This window comes from Mustela nivalis (assembly GCF_964662115.1).
Source record: "Mustela nivalis genome assembly, chromosome: 4".
Classification (NCBI taxonomy): Eukaryota; Metazoa; Chordata; class Mammalia; order Carnivora; family Mustelidae; genus Mustela; species Mustela nivalis.
The window spans coordinates 73,190,002-73,208,042 of record NC_139023.1 but is presented as its reverse complement, the minus strand read 5'-3'; the positions used below and the strand labels follow the sequence as shown (position 1 = coordinate 73,208,042).

The following is an 18,041-nucleotide window of genomic DNA, read 5'->3' as shown; positions in this document are numbered from 1 at the left end:
TATCTACAGCAATCAAATTCATTAGATAATTTAGCAAGTTTTTCCTAATATTTTTTCGAATACCCCCTCCAAAAACTGAACAAAGTATTTTTGTGAGATCATATTGTTTGAGAGCTAGTAAATGCAGGTTAAGAAAACCAATAAGTCAAAATATCCTAAGAAAAACATCAGCTGACATACTGATTAGTTTTTTTATTCATTTCCAATGAATGCAAATGACTGAAAATCACCTGGCTTGAAATAAGTTTTCTCAAAATTTTCTCAATTTCTATACTCCAAAAAAGTTTTCTTCTTCTTCTTTTTTTTTAAATAAAGATTTTATTTATTTCAGAGAGAAAGAGAGCACCAACAGGGAGAGCAGCAAGCAGAGGAAGGAGACTCCCGCTGAACAACAAGCCTGATATAAAACTAGATCCAAGGACCATGGGATCATGACCTGAGTGGAAGGAAGATACATAACCAATTGAGCCACCCAGGCATCCCTCCAAAAAAGGCTTTATCCACACATTGAGTAACTGTTACTTGGACCTATTTCTCTTTTACTTAGAAGCCCAATTATAACCAGATGTATACACAAGGGTTTGAGAAAATTAAAATATTATTAATTTTGCTTTTGGATAAAATCCTTCTATAATATTATGTGCCTTGTAACCTTGGGATCATTCAAATAACAGGAAAATGTCTGACACATAACCTGATTCCCAAAGCCAGACCTGCTGTCAAACGAAACAGTAAGAGCATATTTACTTCCTGTCACAAAAAGCTTGACTTTACTTTCCCAATTCAAATAAATAAATAAATGCATCAATCTGCATCCCATAACCAGCTCAGTTCTGGATTTTAATTCTGAAACACACAGGTAATTAGACGATATCAGATAGATGACAGAGAGACAGAGACATGGATAGCTTAAAGCACAGGGCCTTGAGGTGAGTGTGATGCCTAATGATATAATGCTCTACCTCTTTCTTCCTCAAGGACAATGCATTATTTGATTAGAATTGAGCAATGCACAAGTTGTGGTCATTGAATGAAAATTATTGCAGCATAATCCAGAATTTATAAGAGCTTTACCTTTCTTTTGTAAGATGAGAGCATGACAATGAGGCAAAGGGAGATAAGAAAATAGAAGATGCCTGATGGATCACATCGCCCACTGGAAAGAATACATATGGAGACTGAAAATCTGGAAATTGATTGCCTTAAAATTATCTGTGCCCACTTACCATTAAAAAAGTCTTTCTGGGGGACGCCTGGGTGGCTCAGTTGGTTAAACAGCTGCCTTCGGCTCAGGTCATGATCCCAGCGTCCAGGGATCAAGTCCCACATCAGGCTCCTTGCTCAGCGGGGAGCCTGCTTCTCCCTCTGCCTCTGCCTGCCATTTTGTTTGCCTGTGCTCACTCTCCACCCCGCCCCCGATAAATAAGTAAAATCTTAAAAAAAAAAAAAAGTCTTTCTGGGGTGCATCGGTGACTCAGTCAGTTAAGCGTTGGACTCTGGATTTTGTCTCAGTTCATGATCTCAGGATTGTGAGAAGGAGTCCCATGTTGGCTTGAGAGGCTCTTTCTCCATCTGCTTCTCCCCCCCACCACCGACTTGTATGTATACACTCTCTTTCAAATGAGTAAATCTTAAGAAAAAAATCTTCCTGACTCACAGGGGTACTCATTTCACCCAGTTTGAGGATTCTTATTGTGGAGATATATTTGTTTATACTTAAAGGCTTTTGAGTAGTTTACATAACTTATCTAGTTATTTTAGGGGAAGTTTTGAAGACCACATCTTACCATCAGGTATTCTTTTTCAAGTAAAGTTGACTAACTATATTCTCAATGACCCTAACAATGTCATCAATGTTTAGTACAACATGAAAGATATTTATAGTTATTTCATGAGACACTGAATAGATACCAGCAGCAGAACTCTCTTCCCCAGCACACAGAGGCATTATTTTCATTGTGTTTTTTCATTTTGAATATTTTCATAGTTAATATGATATATCAAAAACATTCAGATCTGTTTACAGACTGATAAAACAAGTAATAACCTACCATCACTCCAAATTTGATAAATGAGTAATTTTATTTCATATGATAAGAGGTAAGCATAATTAAAATGGTGTTTTGCATATTATTACACTTGCCCAGCAGTAGAATTTCAACTGCACAGCAAACAGCTTTTATACTTTTCTTTAAAAATTCCAAAGAACACATTTCCATTAGAGTATATAAAACATAATAGGTCTTTCTGAAGAAGCCAATTAGTTTGACTCACAATGAGAATAAAATATTCTAGATCAACAGATCTACTCTGGATAGGACTCCTACATTGTTTCTAAAGTCCAGATAAATCTTTAAGAGGGGTTGCTAAAAATGGAATCAAATGATAATGGAGAAAATAAGAGGCAAAAAAATCCATTAAAAAACCGTAAGCAACTGAGTCCCAAGTATGTGATGTTATATCTAGGAGCACAGATTTTAACTAGGGTGAGGCTTTCTATGCCATAGAGGAGAGAATAATAGCAATGTCTGCGAGTTCTTTATAATGAAGAGGAGTTTTAAAGAAAGTCTTTCTGGCTTGTGTTTTAACAAGGAAATTTTATAGGAATCCAAGAAATAGAGGTTGAAATAATTCCCCCAAAGAGGTTTCAGGTGTACTGAATCTTATTTCACTGTTGCTGACTGGTTTCAGTGTGCCTTCGAATAATTCATTTCTAGATCTTTGGGGGTGGTGGTGGTTGTTGTTGTTGTTGTTTTCAGGAAGCAGAATTAGTAAAGAAGCCTGTCCTATTTCATTGCTGACTCACTTTATTCCTTCTTCCTTCCCACCTTACAAGTATGTTTCTAATTGAAATGCATAGAAACATTTGCCCACTCAGGAAAAGAAACAGAGAAAAATAGCTTATAGTTAATCTTACTTCCTTTTGGATCCTTAAAATCAAAATTAAATCCTTTGAAGTCTGAATAAAGAAAAAAGAATAAGGTCACATTTGTCAAGCAATATACATTGTAGACATATTTATGGCATGAAATAGATTATTATTCCTAAAATAAATGCTTTTTATAAGAGCACAGCTTGTTCAAGATCCTGAATGAATTGGTGAAAGAGCAATGTATTCTGTGCAGAAAGCTAATAAAACCATATTGGGCATGTTATGCTATTAAGGAAACTCATATACCTCTTCATTATTTATAATACAAAAAATTAAAAAATGGAAAAAATTTATTAAAACTCATTGCCAAGTGGAGGAGCCTTGGAATTTTCAATGTTGTTTGCAATTTAATGGGACTGTTCCTAACATTACATAGCTTTCTTTTGTTAACTGGTTTCCTCATTCCAAGCTAAATCATCTCACTCCCAAAGGAGTCTCTTTCTTAACATGCTTACATCTACCAATGACACCAACAGCTTTCCAGTGACTGGGTCTCAACTCTTAGCATCATATTTAACACCTTTTCCCTTTTTGCCACCCACATGCAATGAGATAATAAGTTCTACATATTCTACCTTAATGATTCCCTTACAGATAACCTTTCTTTTCCATTGTCACTACCATTAGTCCAGTTCACATTTTCTAAATTTTCAACAAACTATGTTAATTTTCTAACAAACTATGGTCTCCAAACAAAATCCAGCCTGCTACCTGTTTTGTAAACAAAATTTTATTGAAACACAGCCCTGGTCACTCATTTTATATTGCCTATGACTGTTTTCACTCTTTATCAATGAACAGTTGTGACAGAGACCATATGGCCTGACAAACTGAATATGCTCTGTCTGGCTCTTTGTAGAAATGTTTGCCATCCCTTGACCTAGAATATTGTATGCATTCTAACAAGCCTCCTTTTCTTCAGACTCTCCAAAAGTTAATCCTGAGGGTTGAGTCTTTTTAAAACAACAACATTCATGAAAGTCTTATGCTCACATCCCTCAAAGCTTCATCTGTACGCTGACAAAACATATAATTCTTAGTTTGCTATTAGAAGCATGTGCACCATATACACTGGTGTAACCTTCGTCTCCTCCAGTTATTTACACATGCCGGACCTTCCCAATTATACCTGAAATAAACATCTTTCTTCTGTAGAAATACTGTATGATGTTACAAGCCCATCTAAAATAATTACTCCAGGGGCGCCTGGGTGGCTCAGTGGATTAGAGCCTCTGCCTTCAGCTCGGGTCATGATCTCAGGGTCCTGGGATCGAGCCCCGCATTGGGTTCTCTGCTCAGTGGAGAGCCTGCTTCCTCCTCTCTCTCTGCCTGTTTCTCTGCCTACTTGTGATCTCTGTCAAATAAATAAATACAATATTTAAAAAAAATAAAATAAAATAAAATAATTACTCCAGGAATTTTCCCCCAATTCATCCAGCCATATGGGAGCTTGCAGATATTCCTCAGAGAATTGTCCTTAATCTTTTCACTTTAGTCATTTGACTTCTACTTTAATTAAGTTACAAGCTTATTGAGGAATGAAACTTCGTTCCACTTTGTTTTTATCTGCTCTTGGTCTCCATTTTGTGCTTACATTTGTTTATTTAACACACATCTGTTTTGCAATTTCTATATTCCAAGCACAATGCCAGTAAAGGAGGATTCAGAGAAAGGGAGGGTAGTCTTCTGTCCTCAGCAAATGCACTCTTTCAGTATTAGAATTAAAAAAAATAAAGACTGAAGTGTGAGAAGTTTAAGGTAAGGAGATGCCCAAGAGGAAGACAAGACTTCTAGTTAAGTTTGAATAAAAAATAGAGGAGCGTCAGTGAGGTTAGCAACTGAGCTGTCTTAAATAGAAGACAGCCAAGTGTAAAATGGTAGAGGAGCATTTTGGGGAAAGAGAAATATATTGTGAAACAGCATAGGGGAAGTTCAGAGAAGTGTGAAAAGTTTCACAAATCTGTAGTTGAGCATGTGCTGAGTGAAGTGTTGTACAGTTAAAGCTATAAAGAGAGAAAGGAAAGAAGTCCTAAAAGTAGAGCTCTGAATGCCTTATTGGAGAGTTTAGACTCCACACTGTAGGCAATGATTCAAACACAAGTTCTAAAAGACACAGATATTGAAGGATGTTGGTATTTCTTTTTGTTTTGTTTTGTTTTTTGTTTTGTTAACATATAATGAATTATTTGCTTCAGGGGTACAGGTTTGTGAGGAGAAAAAAGGAGATTTCAGTCAGTCAGCTAACCTTGGGAAATACCCAATTAAAAGTAATTGAAGTCTTTTCTTCTTGAATTGGATTTGCACTGCTGACCAAATGGGGCATAGATTGTGGAGGACTTCCCAAATTTATAATAACCATGAAATACTTTTGCCTGAAAACATTGACTGATACACTATAGGAAATTTAGGAAACACTGCTCCGTGTCACAGAACAAAATTTCATCATTTTCCCCTTCATTTCACAATGAAATGTGTTCACAGTGACGAAACAGAGATAGGAAAATGATGGCGATACTGTTGCAGCAAGTTACATAAAAACAAGAAGGTCCTATATTAAGGTAGTAACAAAAAAAAAAAAAGGAAGGAAGGAAGGAGAAAGAAAGAAAAAGAGAGAAGAAGGAAGGAAGGAAAGAATGAAGGAAGAATTCAAAAGATACTTAAAAATTGATAGAAATAAGATTTGTTAACTAGATGTGAGGATATTTCAAGAAACATACTGATTTCATCACCACTTTGCCCCAAATCCCAAAATGGCTCACCATCTCTCATGGTATCTTGAAGTTCTGTATGGATATTCGTGCTGTGCTCCTTTATTCTTCCACACCTCGTCTGTCATCACCACACTTCCCCAGACTCTTTTTCTTCCTCCAATTCTGGCCTTTTTCACACAGTTCTCTCTGTTGTGCTTGTTTCAGTCTGACAGCCTTTACCCTGGCAGCTCCTTATCTGGATCTCTTTCTTTTCCATCTCATAAGTCAGTTAACTCAATACTTATATTTCAGTTATAGGCTCAAGTGTTTCTTCTGAAAATCTTTTCCTGATCCTCCTGATTAGGTTGAGTGTTTCATTATATGCTGTTTTGGAACAAAGTTTCTCTCATTCAAAGCTTTTAACATAGCTGAATTTTCATGGAATGTGTGTGTGTGTGTGTGTGTGTGTGTGTATGAATATTTGCTTAATATCTGTCTTATCACCTAAAGCAAAATCTCCAGGAAAGCAGGGAACAGTAAGTTGCTAGTGCATTTAAAAGTTCTGTGATACTAACTTAATATAATAATAAGTTGATAAAACAGGAGAGAGAGAAATCAAAGCTATCTCTAAGATTTATGACTTGGCAATGAGCATACAGTTATATTTATTGAGTAGAAAACACAAAAATGTATGGATTATGGAGATATGACTACATTTGTCTTTCAGTCTACTACTTTTGACATGCCTAAGCAGTTAGAATGTGAATTTGGCGATGAGGAGAAAAAGTTGGAGTTAGTAATAGGCATTTTGAATCCCTCATTGTAGTTAATGATATAATCCAAGAATGCTTTATCTAATGAAACAGGAAGTCTAAGAATGGCCCCCTGAAAGATAACTGTGTAATGGAAATCAGTGTAAGAGAGGTCTATGGTTTTTGATGGTGCGAACAGTGGTGGGAATTAAAACAGGAAGGACTATTTAGCACACAGATAAACAAGTTTCAAATGAGGAGGAAACATCACTGATGGACCCTGGAATGCTCTCAGTCTAGCCAAGTTTACTTGTAAGTTACACATTTCAAGGAGATTCCAGATGGAGATAAACAAGGTTGTATCCATGGGTAGTACATACCACTTGGATATAATTAATACTCTAGAACTTTTCTTATAAGGAAGAGGAAAAAAAAGCAGATAATCTATGAATCACTGTGCTTTGGTAAGTATGAGGATGGAAGCCATACAGATTTGGAAGATAGCTAAGATATAATATTTTTTTTTTTTTACATTTTACTTGTATGAACCTGACTATATTTCCTCCCGTTCCTCCCATATATATTAGAAGTAATTATACCTACTTTCCAGAGTTATCTGTATTAAACAAAATATGAATGAAGATAGTTATTTAACTCTTGGATCTATATAAGGTATTTGCATGGAAACCAAACCTACTTTAATACTTTGAAGATTAAAACAGGTGAAATGCTAGCCTAACTTTACCTTAACAGCAATATTCTAAAATATATGGTTGGGATTATTGTAGAGCATGAAATCATCTATAATACCTGGTTTGCTAAAATGTAACTTGGAGGTTGCTGGGGATGATGGAAGGTTTTGGAGAGGGCTTTAGGCCTTTGGAATGCCCCAGGGAGTTGCCTTCCCCAAGCTTTCTTATCCCAAACAGCAGCCCTTTGAGATGTATACATTGTCCTCTAGGCCCTGCTTAACAGAACTCCCAGAATACACAGATTAGTATATCTATCTTTCCTGTAAACAGATCCTCCTAATTCCAATGAGGCCCCTTGTCACATCATTTGCTTAAGAAACAGTGATAAAGATTTATGATTATCCTAAAGGACCATAAAGGCAGAAGCAAAGAAGAGCAAACAGTCTTCCTCTCTGAGTGTGAACCACCTAGTCTTCTCCTCTCAGGAGAAGCTAAGTCTGGAGCAATCTTACATCCATCGGTACAGGGATTGCTGGCCATTCCCAGCAACGGGGGACTTAAGGCAGAGTGGTCACGCAGGCTTCAGGAGTCCAAAGGCCTATGCCTTTCTTCGAAACCTTCCCACGTCCCCAGTGGCCTCTATGTGACATTTTAGCAAGCCAGGTATTATGGATGATTTCATACTCTATCTTAACCCCAACAATATAGTCAATGTACTTCTTAACAGAAAATGCAATAGAAGTACATTTCCAAAAAAATACTATAGCCTAGGCAAAAATCTATGTAAAAAAGCCCACAAAATTCAGAAAATCCATTTTATAAACTCTTTATCTACAACAGTATAAACAAGTATTGTAATCAGAATTCAAGTTCACATTAAATTCTAGAAATTTAATTCCTTATCGACATTCTAAAATAGAGTGAATAATTATCATCTAACCCTATTTAAATCAGTCAATATCATTTGAAAAAAGCACTGCAGTATATAAGAAAATAAGACTCAAGCTTAAGGACATCTGAAAATACCACTCAGAATTACAATATTTCTACAGTAAAGTATTTCATCCACCTCAGAATAATCCATAACACAAGCTGTGTCTAATGAATAAATAATTTCTAGAAAGTTTTAAAAGTTCTAATACCATAATCATTTAAATATATACATTAAAGTGGTTAAGGTCAGGTATAAAGATCTGTCCAAAACTTGAAATTGTTTTCTTCACACTGTGTTTCTATCATAATACTTGAAATGATTAATATTTTCTTTGAAAATTAAATGTTAAATTGTCTAGAAAAATAACAGATGCAGAAAATATTAAAATTGTCTTAAATTTCAGTTCCCAGGTTACAGAAAAGTCTGAGTAATTTTTAAATACATTTTTTGTTCTGTTTCAAAGTCCTATATAATATCTATTAATAAAAATATAAATCTGACAGAAAAGAACAACTGTAATGGGTGGAAAATATGTATATGTCTTATTTTTAATAAAAATTTATCATTTTTAAAGAAACATCTTTAATCACCATAAAATCTATAGAGAAAAATAAGAAAAATATACTCTTTAATAACAAAAAAAGTCTATAAATGAGAATTTACTTTTTAAAAGTAAACTTGGGACGCCTGGGTGGCTCAGTGGGTTAAAGCCTCTGCCTTCGGCTCGGGTCATGATCCCAGGGTTATGGGATTGAGCCCTGCATCGGGTTCTCTGCTCAGTGGGGAGCCTGCTTCCTTCTCTCTCTCTCTGCCTGCCTCTCTGCCTACTTGTGATTTCTGTCTGTTAAATAAATAGATAAAATCTTAAAAAAAAAAAACAAAAAACACTAAACCTGGGATGTTTTCTCATGAAGTAATAGAGTGGCAGTTTCTCTATGTAACCTGATTAATAGTGTTAGCCAAAATGGATGATTCAAGACTTTACCCTATTGTCACAGATTTATTGTTCAAACTAACTATTCATTTCAAACTTTCCATTGGATGATATACAAAAATAATGAAAGTACTTTAAGAGATTTTTTTAAGAGTTTTTTTTTCCATTTTATTTTATTTTATTTCTTTTCAGTGCCCCCAAATTCATTGTTCATGCACCATACCCAGTGCTCCATGCAATATGTGCCTCCATAAAACCCACCACCAGGCTCACCTATCCCCCCCAAACCGATGTATATAGTATAATATATTCATTTTATATTTTTACTAATAAACTAAGATATATCATAAATGAAGGAAATATACTAAGAAGATCTAAAAGTTAAGGAAAGGCAAGAATTGAATTATAAAAATTAAACACAATCACATTGATTTAAGAACATGATGCTAAAATGATGTAAATTTCATTGTTCTGGAGAATCATACATAATTCACTTTTGGAAAATTTACCTTGTGGGAGAATAACAGGAAGAGATAGGAAATATTCATGTTTAGAATTAAAGTGTTTTTGGATGAACATTACCAAAGTAATGATGGCTGGCCAATTTTTAAGTATGACACACTTTTCATCCACACAGCAACAAAAAAGGAAGAGACAAGTACATAAATGTAGTATTTTAATACTCTGTTCAGCTTTGAAAGAAATGTAATTTTAGTGTATCATATAGTAACTGCTGAAAGACTCACAGCAACAGAATCTGACTTGTAAATTCCCAGCCAGTATTTTCAATACTGGCAATAACTTAAAGGTCATTAGCGAAAAGTAAGATGCGGTTGTCATCTCTAAACAAGACACAAGATAAACAATCTGGAGACCTTCCACATGACAGCTAATATCTATATGTGAGTCCTAAACCCAACAAATAGTTTACTCAGGATCCTAAAGAGACTTATGTCGCCATCAGACAAATTATTGTTGTAGTGAAAAACATTAAGAACACATTCTCTCCAAAATAAAGTTTCCATTTAGGCACAGTCAGCAGGGCTTAATTAGAAGGCATGAATAATTGAACGTGCTGCTGCTCTCTCTGAGCAACAAACTTAAGAGTTATGTAGAAGCACATTCCTGTTAGACAAAAGGGCACACTGCACTGAATCATTCTTGACTGTTTCCCCCTCTCTGACGGCAACCTTTTTCAGTGATAATTCAAATGAATACCCTCTGAGCAAATACTATAAATATAGGTCTTCAGTTAAAATGGAAAAACAAACAAACAAAGCAAAACAAAAAAATTCCTGCAATCTCTACATAAAGCCAAGTTTCTGGAAAAAAATAACAGAAACACAGAAGGAGAGAAGAAAAGGGTATGAATTAAAAATACCTTAGAATATTGAAGTCTTCATAGAATTAGTCATGCTGGCAACAATGTTAGACACCAAGCTCACAAATGTTCTTGACAGGAGCACAGTTGAATTTATGCACCTATGTTTCACTCTCTATCAGCCCCTCTTTAACTGTATGATAATAAACCAAATGCCTAATGCTTGCCTGTGATCCCTGGTGGCTACTTCAGGTCCCATTATGCCTAGGAGCTCTTTAAGGAGGCCCAGAAGAGTTAGCTGAGGTGATTAAGAATGTATCTGTTAGGCAGTTAGGCATAAGCCAGGAGGGCTAAAGCAGGGGCTGCCCACACCCTCGGTGCCACCCCAGGGGGTTATTACATTACCAGCCACACATTCAGATCCACCTCTAAGGGCTAACAGAACAGGAGAGACCCTAGCCACAGAGCTGTCCCAAAAGCCATCAGGGGACTTCTAATAAGTGAGCATGTGCACAAAAGGTGCCCTTAGGTTACCTTAAAGTCACAACAAAACCCATTGAAAACTCATAAATATGCAAGACATAAATACAATTATAACAAACATGCATCAAAGGTAGGCGCATGCGCAGAAGCCAAAATGTGCTAGAACCACCAGCTGTCCATCAAAAATGTCAATCAAAGCCAAACTTACACATACACAAAGCAGACTTAAAAGGATGCAGCAAGAGCTTCTCTGTACCATTGCCCCTCTGGCTTCAGCAGAAGTGTACTATGCTTACCTACTCAATAAACTCTATTTCCCCTTTCTGGTCTTTGGTCTCCAGTTCTTTGGTGCATCTGAGACAAGAACCGGGCAACCCGATAACATACCTACCAGTAAGTAGTATATAATGAACTAAAAAAATGTTAAGACACAAACACGCAACAAAACTCAAATACCTAAGCAGTAACAAAACCAAAGAAACAAACAAAAAAGACGTAACTCACAGGGTTTAATTACCTGGATCATCCCACCGAGCACTTATTTCCCAGGAGCTGCGTCCAGCACTGCGATTTCTGTTTTACTTTTGTTTTTACTCACTTCTCCTATTCGGAGCCGTGTGTCATCTCCTTGGATCCCCTGTTTATTCTGTAGGACTAACCAAAGGAGCCTCATCTCTTTCTGTGTTTATTAGTTTGTCTACTTTAACAAGGATTTGCCACCCACTCCTTGAAAGCTACAGCTATGGCTCTGGCTCTTGTTGACCTGGCACGGCCCTGCCTGCCCTCTCTATAAGCTTCTATCGTATTCGTCTCTGCCTCTCTCAAATTCCTTCTCTTTTCATATTCTGTGCCATGCCTGCGGAACCCCCTGGACCTGCAGAAGCAGACATCAGCGCACATGGTTAAAGGTGAGGTCACAGGGCAGTTTTTTCACATTGGTAATGCTCTGACTGGGCCCACCACAGTGACCCCGCTACAGGCTGACCACTTCTACTTTTGCTTTTTGGCTCTCTCCACTTGCTTCTCTCAGCTCTCAGAACAACCAGCACAGTGCTTCTACTTGAAATTACTTCCTGGCTGCCTTTTAGAAGATAGCTCTTCACAGAAGCCCAGAGGTCTCCCCTGCTGTCCCTGCAGCAGAGTCTCCAATTCCAGGATGCCAGCAAGGAGGCATTTCTGTGGGGGTGACTACCTAGAGAAGTAACCTGGGGTTATTACTCTGAAATAGCTTTCATTTCTTACCCAGGATATTTGAACCACACCCGGTAAATTCCTTAGCCAATGCTAATTTACCTATAGCTATCCTCAAATATTTTGTGCATAAAATTTTAAAAAGTATCATCCAAAATACCTTAATTTGTAGAGACAGAATAGTGCAATAATTCAGGATGTAGACTATAAGCAGAATGCCCCAGATTCCAATCTCAGGGCTGCTACCCAAATGAACTTCACTGAGTCATTTTACCTCTCTGTGCCTCCATTTCTTCCTCTGTAAAATAAGACAATATTCCCCTAAAGGTTATTAGGAAGAATAAATGTGCTTAATCATGTAACATGTTCAGAAAAAAATGCCTGCCATGGATATGAAGCACTGTATCAAATGTTAGCTATTAATATTATTATGATTAGCATTGATCGGAGAAAGTTGGATATTAGTCTTTACTTTCTACTAATTCACTGAATAATTTTATAAGCACTTGAAGCTCTTTCAGTATATTTTACTTTTTAATAAAGAATTGCTAGCTCATACCCAAGATTTTTTTCCAACATCAAAAATATGCATTACTTAGGAATTTCCTTGGCTAAGTATACATTCAAACTTAAGCAAAGTTGTTCTTCAAATAGTTACAATTAAGAGTACTTAATTGTTACCTTATTCTTGAATTACATATGATCCCAAGACAACCTCTTAGATAATATAGATTAGGCACATTAAAAATTTTTATTGACTATATACATATTTTATAATGTGATTTCATTTAAAAACTATATCAATAGGGATTTTCTCATGTTATTTATTTGATATTATTACTGCAATGTGCATTGTTCATATGAACAGTTATTCCTAAGAAGAAGAAAATATTGAAATTCATTGTCTTCTTTTTCAATAATGAAATTCTATGTGGATAGTTCTGAAGTTTCTTCTTATTTCAATTCGTTGTGCATGTAATATTACATAGCCTGAAGTATATATAAAAGCTAAAAATAAACCCACATATTCCTTAGCTTATAACTATGATATGTTTCTGGTAAAGCACAAATAACCTTTCCATGACAAAAGTTTCAGAAAGCTCAATGAGAAACTGTTTAGAAAAAAAGGCAGTCTTAAATTTGAAAAACAACTGAGATTCAAACAGAGAAATGGTCCACTAGTATAAGAAACACTTACAAAGCATCCATTTTTTTTCTAGTAGACATTGATCATTCCTCAAAAATATCCGGGTTTGGAAGCTCATTATTTCATAATAATGAAATTATTGTACTTCTGAAATTGTACTTATGAAACAAATTGTGTCAAAACCTACCTCCATATCATTTCCCTCCACATGCCCTGCTTCTTCTATCTAGAATGAGAAATAAATGCATGATATTAAGATATTTCTTATGATACAGTTTCTAGTTTTTAACTGTCCTAATTTTTCTTCTTTTATCATATTCTTCTTTCTAGTTTTCCTCTGCAAATCTCGGGCAATTTCAAAATCCTTCCTTGTTTCATTTTAGACATAGAAGATATAAAGTTCAATTTAATAAAACACATAGTTGCAACTCAAAGGACAAAATTATTCTTCATTTATTAACAATTTTTATTTGGCTTCTTCAACAGTCTCCTTAGAAAATAAGAGTGACAAAAATATTATATTTAGTCTAAAAATTAGAATGACCCATTATGATATATTATCAACTATAAAGAATACCATGAATCTCTTTGTTTTCCATATTACCATCAAGCACTGTGTTACTGGTTTTAAAGTCCAGGCTACTACTCGTCCATTTTTATTTATGGCTAAAATTAATTTCTCCACATTTTCTATTATTAGGCAAGTACATTCTAAAAAACAAAGCAAAACAACAACAACAGCAACAACAGTGAAAGTGTTATGCCTTCATTATAATATTAGGAAATATGAAGTATGTTTCATTAAATTATATTGCTCAAAGTTGCAAATGGCTTATACATGAAATGATTCTTTTCTTTTTCTCTTAAATGTGAGAAATTAAGCACATATCTTCTCAAGGATATAAAACGAAAACTTTTAACAACTCATCTGAATGGATAGGTGTCTATCTGTATCTTTCTCCATGTTAATGGAATCACACCTGTAGACTGCATAACTATAGGGATAAATATTTAGGAGAGGATCTTGTTCATGATGTCCCACGCAGGACTGCAGGTGATTGTGCTATACCTGCCACAGCATAATAATGGGTGCTTCTCATCTATAAATGGGGGTTAGAGGTAGAAGTTGAAGAATGGTTAAAAACAAGAGACAAAGGAAAAAGGAAGCATAATCCTTTTCAGAATTTGAAATGAGTCATGCTGTAGTCAAGTTTATTTTTTACAAAAATTACATGAAAACTTCAAAAAATCAATGAATATGAAATTGCTGAATTATTATTAGCAATGGTGTTGGTGGAAGTTGGGGAGAGGACATGTCATGGTTGAATAAAGGTAATTTACATGAATCATAAATTATGGGAAGAGAAATAGTCACTCTAATAATTTTGCATTTTGAAGTACACGTTTTATGCATTTATGAAAGTGCCCCATAAATTAAGTAGTATATTAAAGAATGAGAGAAAAAGTAAATATTTTATTCAAACCAGTTGTTTCATTTTCCTGTTTTATTATATATCACAGAAAAGTAATTCAAAATTCATAACTAAACCCTGTCTTTCATCCAGAAAACAATCTCTGCTTCCATATTTAAACTTATTTTTAATGGGAAAAATGTATATTTTACATATTGTGTTAGTAATAAAATGTTGGCTTATTTTATATAATATTTTGGCCAGAAATTCTGAGCTTTTTCCTGTGTACTTAACGTTTATCTAATACAACCTAACAGGAATTCTGCAACAATTTAGGCAATTCTAGTAAAGAAAATTTTTAGTTAAAACTAAAGCTCTAATGAGGGTGTGACATCATTTGTATCAAATTGACATCAGTTTCCAAGTGACATGGGCAAGTGCTAATGTTACTAACTCGAAGATACTCAAGTACTGTGCCTTAAGGCAACTATCACATGTAACTTGAAAACAAGCCCACGATTTAGTCAAGGGTCTTCATGAGTCCTGGGAGAGAATTTGGTTCTAGCTTATGTCTGGGCACCTAAAAAAGATAAATACTGTAATTGCAGATCTTGCAATTAAGACTCTAAAGCTTTTATTAATACTCTAGAAAAACACAATTGCCTCAAAAAACAATTTTTTTTTAAAATTTAGCACTGTTTCTTATATTGAATTGATAATTCCCTACTAGTCATCTAGTATGCCATTCTAGCTGACTGAATTTAATGACACTATATTTGGTACTTTCAGGAGAAATACAATAATTGCTTTTGCTGTGCTTACTCAATGAAGAACTGACTTTCATGAGGATCTTTCCAAGTTGTCCTCATAGTCTGCAGATAAAGCCCAGGAAACTGTCTCACTAATAACCCATACTCTCTGATCATTGGGTGAAACTATATTTTGGAATTTTTATACTTACATATCCATTAGGTCACTTGAATTTGTATATTCTTTTTTTTTTTTTAAGATTTTATTTATTGGGTTGCCTGGGTGGCTCAGTGGGTTAAGCCTCTGCCTTCGGCTCAGGTCATGATCTCAGGGTCCTGGGATCGAGCCCCACATCTGGCTTTCTGCTCAACAGAGAGTCTGCTTCCCTCTCTCTCTCTGCCTGCCTCTCTGCCGACTTGTGCTCCCTCTCTCTCTCTGTCAAATAAATAAATAAAAATCTTTAAAAAAAAAAAAGATTTTATTTATTTATTTGACAGAGAGAGCACAAGTCGGTAGAAAGGCAGGCAGAGAGAGAGGGAGAAGCAGGCTCCCCGTTGAGCAGAGAGCCTCATGCAGGCAGGGTTCAATCCCAGGGTCCTGGGATCATGACTTCAACTGAAGGCAGAGGCTTTAACCTACTGAGCCAGCCAGGTGCCCCTGTATATTCTTTTATTTAACTTCTTGATATAAAGACTGCTAATGCCTGACCGTACATAGAGGTAAGAATACCACTAATTACACACACTAGAAAATGCATCTAAAAAAAAAATTCAACAGAGGAAAATTAAACTTATAAATATTAATTACAGAATTATTTCTCATTAGAAACCCTGTCCAACAACAGAAGAATAGCTAAATATTTTGAACATCTTTTTAGATAAATGTTTTTAGCCATAAAGTTCTAATTATGAGGACAATTTGATGATAATTCTCAAGATGTTAATGAAATAATGTAAACTGATGAAAGTACAGTATAATTTTAATCATATAAGCAATAAATATACATGTGAAAACAGAAGGACAATTGGACTTAGTCTTGAGAGGATCTTTGTAATTGTAAATAGATGATTTTTTTTCCTTTAAAAATGCTCTTTATTAATGTTATTGTTAAAAATATATGTATGTACATGGTTTTGCATTGCATAAAATACAGTTAGTCCAATCATCTGATTTGCAATAAGGTAGAAATGGCAGAGTTCTAGCTCTGTCAGAAAACTCTCTCTATTCTAAGCACATTTAATTAAAATGATAGAGTCATATATATCTGACTTTAGGTAAGTATTGTGCAGTATAGACTAGGAAATGAGATCTATGGCGATATGTAGAGGGAAGAGTCTATAAATAAACCATGACATTCTATTCACAACTGAGCCAGAAGTGCTTGGGTTAAAAATATAGATACTATTATTAAGCCTATAGGTGCCCTTCACTAGGCCTTATATTTATTATGTCACTTAATTGCCACACTTATGTTATGTGATGGCTATTATTATCAGCTCCACTTTACAGATGAAGAAACCAATTCTTAAAGAAATTAAATGACTTGCCTGAAATTGCAGAACAAACAAATGGCCTAATCAATTCTAAAGCCAGTTCTGTTGAGCTCAAGAACCATTGACTTTAATCCCCATACCGCTGCCTCAACAGGAAAATGATCCAGTTTCTCACTATCCCCACAGAAAACCTGGCTGTATTGGGAAATGGGAACCCATCATGGTTTATAGTGTAAACTTTGTTGTCAGGGCAAATTGGTCGAGCATAGGCAAGACATCTTATTTTTGCCAGTTTTAGATTTCTCTTAGTAAAATGAAAATAATAGTAATAAAAATAGTAATACCTTTTTTTCCTGCAAAGGGTTTTTATAAGTTTTAAAGAAAAAAAGCTTGGCATTTCCTCCACTCATTCAGCCAGTAGTCACTGAACAGTGACTTTGTTCCAAGCCTTCAGCCAGGGCCCAGACACATGAAGATGAGTCAGTGTAGGAAGAGAGAAAAACAAACTGTGTGAATCAACTCGGACTATGAAATGTGTGTTAAGTATCATGAAAGAAAAAGAAAGATGGGGAGAGATCTTAACTAGGTCAGGGGGTGGAGAAGTCCTCCCTGAGGAAGTACTCCGTCATCTGGAATTTGAATGATAGAGAATTAATAAACAAAAAGTGTGAGGGAGACTTTCTGGGGGAGAACAGCATGTGTCAAGAGCCTGAAGCAGAAAGAAGGGTGCTTGAGGAGTAAAAGTAAGACAAATCAATCACATTTTACTCCCAAAGCTCAGAAGCTGCATAAAATGATACTGGAGAGATACCACAACCACTAGACAAAAAAGATTCCTTTAGATCCTTTAAAAGATGTTGATCTTTTCATCGACAAAGACGAATGATAAGTCGTTCAAGGGTTTTGAGTAGGGACGCCGGGCTGTCTCAGTCTGTTAAGGGCCTGACCCTTGGTTTCAGCTCAGGTCACAATCTCAGATCGTTGGGATCTACTACGGAATCTAGCTCCACACCTCCCAGGGAATAGGCTGGAGAGTCTCTCTCCCTCAGCCTGCTCACATCACAGGTGCCCTCTTTCTCTAGAATAAATACATCTTCAAGGGTCTTGAGTAGATCAGGGGCCTAATCTGATTGGGTTTAAAAATAATTCAGAAACTGTGGGAGAGATTTGGAATAGATGGATATAGGGAGACAAATTAGCCAATAGCAGGGGAGAAGTAGGAGATCCAGGTAGTAGGGACTAAGGCTAAACTCTGAGGATTTCCAGCATTTAAATGTCTCCCGGAGGAAAAGGAGCCAAACAACAAGCTT

At 35.6% G+C, this 18,041-nt stretch overlaps 1 long non-coding RNA gene across 2 annotated transcripts in view; it reads right to left on the bottom strand.

The window, feature by feature from the left end:
- Positions 1-18,041, bottom strand: part of LOC309862979 — an 84,030-nt gene that overhangs the window by 48,248 nt on the left and 17,741 nt on the right. Inside the window, exons 2-3 of one of the 2 annotated variants that reach the window (XR_014310829.1) lie at positions 13,264-13,302; positions 12,204-12,227 (exon numbers count right to left, since the gene is read on the bottom strand). The exons of the other annotated variant lie outside the window; for it this stretch is intronic. This is a non-coding gene — a long non-coding RNA (uncharacterized lncRNA). The remainder of the gene's footprint in view (positions 1-12,203; positions 12,228-13,263; positions 13,303-18,041) is intronic. 2 annotated transcript variants of the gene reach the window in all.